This window comes from Nerophis lumbriciformis, linkage group LG38 (genome assembly GCF_033978685.3).
Source record: "Nerophis lumbriciformis linkage group LG38, RoL_Nlum_v2.1, whole genome shotgun sequence".
Taxonomy (NCBI): Eukaryota; Metazoa; Chordata; class Actinopteri; order Syngnathiformes; family Syngnathidae; genus Nerophis; species Nerophis lumbriciformis.
The window spans coordinates 2,153,011-2,160,126 of NC_084585.2; the positions used below are offsets into that span (position 1 = coordinate 2,153,011).

General features: G+C 44.6%; 1 protein-coding gene across 2 annotated transcripts in view; it reads left to right on the plus strand.

Annotated features, from left to right (window-relative positions):
- nudt2 (nudix (nucleoside diphosphate linked moiety X)-type motif 2) overlaps positions 1 to 7,116 on the plus strand; it is a 298,883-nt gene that overhangs the window by 253,717 nt on the left and 38,050 nt on the right. The gene's annotated exons all lie outside the window — the stretch shown is intronic.

Sequence of the window (7,116 nt, forward strand, 5' to 3'; positions counted from 1 at the left end):
GTGGACCGACACCAGCAGATGACATGGCACCCCAAACCATCACCCAACCATGCAAATTTTGCATTTCCTTTGGAAATCGAGGTCCCAGAGTCTGGAGGAAGACAGGAGAGGCACAGGATCCACGTTGCCTGAAGTCTAGTGTAAAGTTTCCACCATCAGTGATGGTTTGGGGTGCCATGTCATCTGCTGGTGTCGGTCCACTCTGTTTCCTGAGATCCAGGGTCAACGCAGCCGTCTACCAGCAAGTTTTAGAGCACTTCATGCTTCCTGCTGCTGACCTGCTCTATGGAGATGGAGATTTCAAGTTCCAACAGGACTTGGCGCCTGCACACAGCGCAAAATCTACCCGTGCCTGGTTTACGGACCATGGTATTTCTGTTCTAAATTGGCCCGCCAACTCCCCTGACCTTAGCCCCATAGAAAATCTGTGGGGTATTGTGAAAAGGAAGATGCAGAATGCCAGACCCAAAAACGCAGAAGAGTTGAAGGCCACTATCAGAGCAACCTGGGCTCTCATAACACCTGAGCAGTGCCAGAAACTCATCGACTCCATGCCACGCCGCATTAACGCAGTAATTGAGGCAAAAGGAGCTCCAACCAAGTATTGAGTATTGTACATGCTCATATTTTTCATTTTCATACTTTTCAGTTGGCCAACATTTCTAAAAATCCTTTTTTTGTATTAGCCTTAAGTAATATTCTAATTTTGTGACACACGGAATTTTGGATTTTCATTTGTTGCCACTTCAAATCATCAAAATTAAATGAAATAAACATTTGAATGCATCAGTCTGTGTGCAATGAATAAATATAATGTACAAGTTACACCTTTTGAATGCAATTACTGAAATAAATCAAGTTTTTCAAAATATTCTAATTTACTGGCTTTTACCTGTAAATGCTAGTGGCATTATCTTGACATCATGATATGCAATAGGCAATACATTTCTTGAAACCAGCAAACTAATACTAAAAACTAGTTTATTTTTTCTCAACATATTAAGAACATTTCTCAATATGTAAAAAAATATTCTTAAATTAAGTACACGCTAGTGCCATTATCTTGACATAATGATATACGCTCGGCCTTACATTTCTTGAAACCAGCAAACTTATACTAAAAACTAGTTTATTTTTCTTAATGGAAAGGCAACAGTCAAGAATATATTTCTCATTATGTAGGATCATTTTCTTAAAATGCCACATGCTGTGGAATTCATAAATCATATTAATGCTTGCAATCAGTAATCCTGACTAACAGAACAGTAAATGACACTTGCTTGGATATGAATCCAATTTCTTTTCACCGCTTTATTATATCCACGGTGCATAGTAACAGAAAAAAATGACAATTATTGGCCATCATCGAAATGCTGAAAGACTGCATGAAAAAATCAGGAGAATGTGGAGCCCCCCTGGCACTTGGCTTTCTAAAAATGTTGCCCCTTAACAACACAGTTGAATAGCCCTGCTGTGAAGTCCAGGAATAAATGTCATACAACGTTTTTTTACCTGAAGGAGGCGAAGCATGGCCTCACTTGCATGCCCAGACTTCTTTGGTGGAGCAATAGGGGATGGAATGATGTCTTTATCATCGCAAACGCTTGCTTTACTGTAAAACAAAACAATTATTTTACAAACGTGTACATTCAGCTCGCTACTCGCTACTGATTTTTATCCATCTGTTAATGCACGCTTTGTTTGTTTTGGTTCGTCAGACAGACCTTCAAAGTAGGATCTATCGCATGCCTGCGTTTCACCAATCAAATGCAGTCACTGGTGACGTTTGACTCCGTTTCACCAATCAAACAGAGCCAGGCGGTCACGTGATTAACTGCACAAGCTTAAGCTTACATGAACTCAACGTCAAATTTGAGGAAGCACATGGCGGTAAGCAGGCCCGGCCCTAACCAATCTGGCGCCCTAGGCAAGATTTTAGGTGGCGCCCCCCCCACATCGGCAGTGAAGTGTATATACTCACAAGAACCCGAATAGCTTTGTCTTTGACCTTTTTTTTTTACTTACAACTATACCTAATATATAAAGGGGTGGAAAAGTGACTATTACCTGCAGGGCAAACATTAGCTAACCACAAGGCAATAACAACGTAAACAAAAAACACCTGCTTAAAAGATCTAATACAAATGCCCCTGAGGAATGTAAGGTGGGAGTACTGTAATTACCTAACGTTACATTATTATTTTCCATAACAATTTAGCCCCCTCCACAATATTAACCCGACGTTAAAACAGAACTAGCTATTTATTGATTAGCAATTGCCGAATCATGTAGCATTAGCTTAATGCTAAAAAGCCAGGTTACTATCACATTCTGTAACAGACAAATAATTTCATGTAGGCTAACGTTACCTACCTGCTACCTCTGTCTTTTCTCGTTTCTCCTCCTCTTCTTTTCTCTTTTTTCTTCCCTGGGCACCTGACAGTTTTGGCCGTTTTGACATCTTGTGTTGATTTTTTGATGTGGTGACGTCCAAAAAGAGTCATGATACGGGAAGGGAGGGGGCGCACCGTGCGGGGGGGTAATGTTGTAACAAATAATATTTCTATTAAATAGGCTTTACTTTGCATTTTAATTAACGTGGGATTATTTTTTTGTATTTAGAAATAATAGTACCAACTTTTTTTTTTTTTTTCTCCAACATTTGTGGCACTGGCGTGGCGCCCCCTGATGGACGGCGCCCTTAGCATTTGCCTATACGGCCTATGCCACGGACCGGCCCTGCCCACACCTATCAGTTTATGGTTTGCGTAAAGGCTAACTTGTTATTTTCCTTTGTAATCTCTGCCTACTGAGCCTATGGTGCTGTTAAGTTATTGTGGCTCAATTTGCTTTAATTTTTTTATGTCAATGTATTAATATTTAATATATCTATTTTTTTTTAGTTGCTTAAGAGATATTCCTGGCTCTGAATTTGCTCATTGCTATTTTTATGCTTTTGTGCATTATTTGTTGCCGTCATCATTAACCGAACAGGTTACTCATCAGTTACTCAGTACTTGAGTAGTTTTTTCACAACATACTTTTTACTTTTACTCAAGTTGTCATGATCCGTGATCCGGATCATGTTTTGTTTAGTTGACCCAATCGTGACACAAGTAAATATTTGAGTGACTACTCCTTACTTTTACTTGAGTAATAAATCTCTAAAGTAACAGTACTCTTACTTGAGTACAATTTCTGGCTACTCTACCCACCTCTGCACACAACTCTACCATGTCTGCAGATTCATGCTACACAAGCGTAGACAGAAGAATATCTTAGCATCTCCAAAGTGTGTTGCCTAGCAATATTGTGTCCGCGCTGCTTTCACACTGAGCAACATGTACAAACCCTGTTTCCATATGAGTTGGGAAATTGTGTTAGATGTAAATATAAACTGAATACAATGATTTTCAAATCCTTTTCAACACATATTCTATTGAATGCACCACAAAGACAACATATTTGATGTTCAAACTCATAAACTTTATTTTTTTGTTTTGCAAATAATAATTAATTTAGAATTTCATGGCTGCAACACGTGCCAAAGTAGTTGGGAAAGGGCATGTTCACCACTGTGTTACATGGCCTTTCCTTTTAACAACACTCAATAAACGATTGGGAACTGAGGAAACTAATTGTTGAAGCTTTGAAAGTGGAATTCTTTCCCATTCTTGTTTTATGTAGAGCTTCAGTCGTTCAACAGTCCGGGGTCTCCGCTGTCGTATTTTACGCTTCATAATGCGCCACACATTTTTGATGGGAGACAGGTCTGGACTGCAGGCGGGCCAGGAAAGTACCCGCACTCTTTTTTTACGAAGCCACGCTGTTGTAACACGTGCTGAATGTGGCTTGGCATTGTCTTGCTGAAATAAGCAGGGGCGTCCATGAAAAAGACTGCGCTTAGATGGCAGCATATGTTGCTCCAAAACCTGTATGTACCTTTCAGCATTAATGGTGCCTTCACAGATGTGTAAGTTACCCATGCCTTGGGCACTAATACACCCCCATACCATCACACATGCTGGCTTTTGAACTTTGCGTCGATAACAGTCTGGATGGTTCGCTTCCCCTTTGGTCCGGATGACACAATGTTGAATATTTCCAAAAACAATTTGAAATGTGGACTCGTCAGATCGCAGAACACTTTTCCACTTTGCATCAGTTCATCTTAGATGATTTCGGGCCCAGAGAAGCCGGCGGCGTTTCTGGGTGTTGTTGATAAATGGCTTTGGCTTTGCATAGTAGAGCTTTAACTTGCACTTACAGATGTAGCGACCAACTGTATATAGTGACAGTGGTTTTCTGAAGTGTTCCTGAGCACATGTGGTGATATCCTTTAGAGATTGATGTCGCTTTTTGATGCAGTGCCGTCTGAGGGATGGAAGGTCACGGTCATTCAATGTTGGTTTCCGGCCATGCCGCTTACGTGAAGTGATTTCTCCAGATTCTCTGAACATTTTGATGATATTATGGAGCGTAGATGTTGAAATCCCTACATTTCTTGCAATTGCACTTTGAGAAACGTTGTTCTTAAACTGTTTGACTATTTGCTCACGCAGTTGTGGACAAAGGGGTGTACCTAGCCCCATCCTTTCTTGTGAAAGACTGAGCATTTTTTGGGTAGCTGTTTTTATACCCAATCATGGCACCCACCTGTTCCCAATTAGCCTGCACACCTGTGGGATGTTCCAAATAAGTGTTTGATGAGCATTCCTCAACTTTATCGGTATTTATTGCCACCTTTCCCAACTTCTTTGTCACGTGTTGCTGCCATCAAATTCTAAAGTTAATGATTATTTGCAAAAAAAATATTTACATCCAACACAATTTCCCAACTCATATGGAAACGGGGTTTGTACATTAGCGGAGATCCTTAGCCTCACAAACAGCCTTCCTCTTGGCCAACCTCAACAGACCACGCCAACTGTCAATTTGACAACATAATTACATTTAAATATTTAACAAGCAATAACATTGCACTGGTGTTCGCCACACGCTCTCCGCAAGCTCTTGATTGGATTCCAAATGTCACATGAGCTGAATTGCAGTGCTTGAAGTTGTTTGCAGCTGAACACACACTTTGTTAATTGCAACACTTGACCGCGTCCTTGATTGTAGAAATGGTTGATTTAATGACGATACAGATGTTAACGAGGAGAATACGCTCCTTGATGACATCATCAATTTGGAGCCAATATCAAGCAGCGTAGGGAGTAACTCAATGCAGTAAGTAGTAATCTGCAATCAGCGCACCTGGACCTGATGAGAGGGAGCTGAATAAAGGACCAGTTGTCACGGCCAGGGCGCATTCCAATGCGTCCTCATCTGTGCGTCCTGACGAGCGCACCGCGGGCCACGCCCACATGCGCTCTCTCTCCGCTGACACCGCTCTCGGACACGCCCCTGCTCGCGCTGAGAGCAGCATGCCCACGCAGCTACAAGCCTGCAGACGATTTGCAATCTACACACCTGGAATTGATGAGGGCGAGCTGCTTAAAGGACCAGTGGACCCAGGGATCCTTGCGGGAACTTAGTTTTCTATGGTGTACCTACCCTCCGTCGCCTGGAAAGTGAGCTCTGTGCGTCTCACCTTTCCCCGGATCTCCCTCTGGACTTACTGCCTCCTTCGTTCCTCGACTCCTCGCTCGCCCCTGGATTCTGACGCCTCTCTCTCTCGCCCCGGATCACCTGCCTGCCCCATGGACTGCCTTGCTCACTCTCGTCAACACTTGGTAACACACACTTCAGTTAAATACTACACATAGTCTTACACCATACACACTCTTGGATCTAGTTCACACTCCATTTCCCTAGTTTATATTATTATCCATCCATCCATCCATCTTCTTCCGCTTATCCGAGGTCGGGTCGCGGGGGCAGCAGCCTAAGCAGGGAAGCCCAGACTTCCCTCTCCCCAGCCATTTCGTCCAGCTCTTCCTGTGGGACCCCGAGGCGTTCCCAGGCCAGCCGGGAGACATAGTCTTCCCAACGTGTCCTGGGTCTTCCCCGCGGCCTCCTACCGGTCGGACGTGCCCTAAACACCTCCCTAGGGAGGCGTTCGGGTGGCATCCTGACCAGATGCCCGAACCACCTCATCTGGCTCCTCTCGATGTGGAGGAGCAGCGGCTTTACTTTGAGCTCCCCCCGGATGGCAGAGCTTCTCACCCTATCTCTAAGGGAGAGCCCCGCCACCCGGCGGAGGAAACTCATTTCGGCCACTTGTACCCGTGATCTTGTCCTTTCGGTCATAACCCAAAGCTCATGACCATAAGTGAGGATGGGAACGTAGATCGACCGGTAAATCGAGAGCTTTGCCTTCCGGCTCAGCTCCTTCTTCACCACAACGGATCGATACAGCGTCCGCATTACTGAAGACGCCGCACCGATCCGCCTGTCGATCTCACGATCCACTCTTCCCTCACTCGTGAACAAGACTCCGAGGTACTTGAACTCCTCCACTTGGGGCAAGATCTCCTCCCCAACCCGGAGATGGCACTCCACCCTTTTCCGGGCGAGAACCATGGACTCGGACTTGGAGGTGCTGATTCTCATCCCAGTCGCTTCACACTCGGCTGCGAACCGATCCAGTGAGAGCTGAAGATCCTGGCCAGATGAAGGCATCAGGACCACATCATCTGCAAAAAGCAGAGACCTAATCCTTCAGCCACCAAACCAGATCCCCTCAACGCCTTGACTGCGCCTAGAAATTCTGTCCATAAAAGTTATGAACAGAATGGGTGACAAAGGGCAGCCTTGGCGGAGTCCAACCCTCACTGGAAACGTGTCCGACTTACTACCGGCAATGCGGACCAAGCTCTGACACTGATCATACAGGGAGCGGACAGCCACAATCAGACAGTCCGATACCCCATACTCTCTGAGCACTCCCCACAGGACCTCCCGAGGGACACGGTCAAATGCCTTCTCCAAGTCCACAAAGCACATGTAGACTGGTTGGGCAAACTCCCATGCACCCTCAAGGACCCTGCCGAGAGTATAGAGCTGGTCCACAGTTCCACGACCAGGACGAAAACCACACTGTTCCTCCTGAATCCGAGGTTCGACTATCCGGCGTAGCCTCCTCTCCAGTACACCTGAATATATATATATATA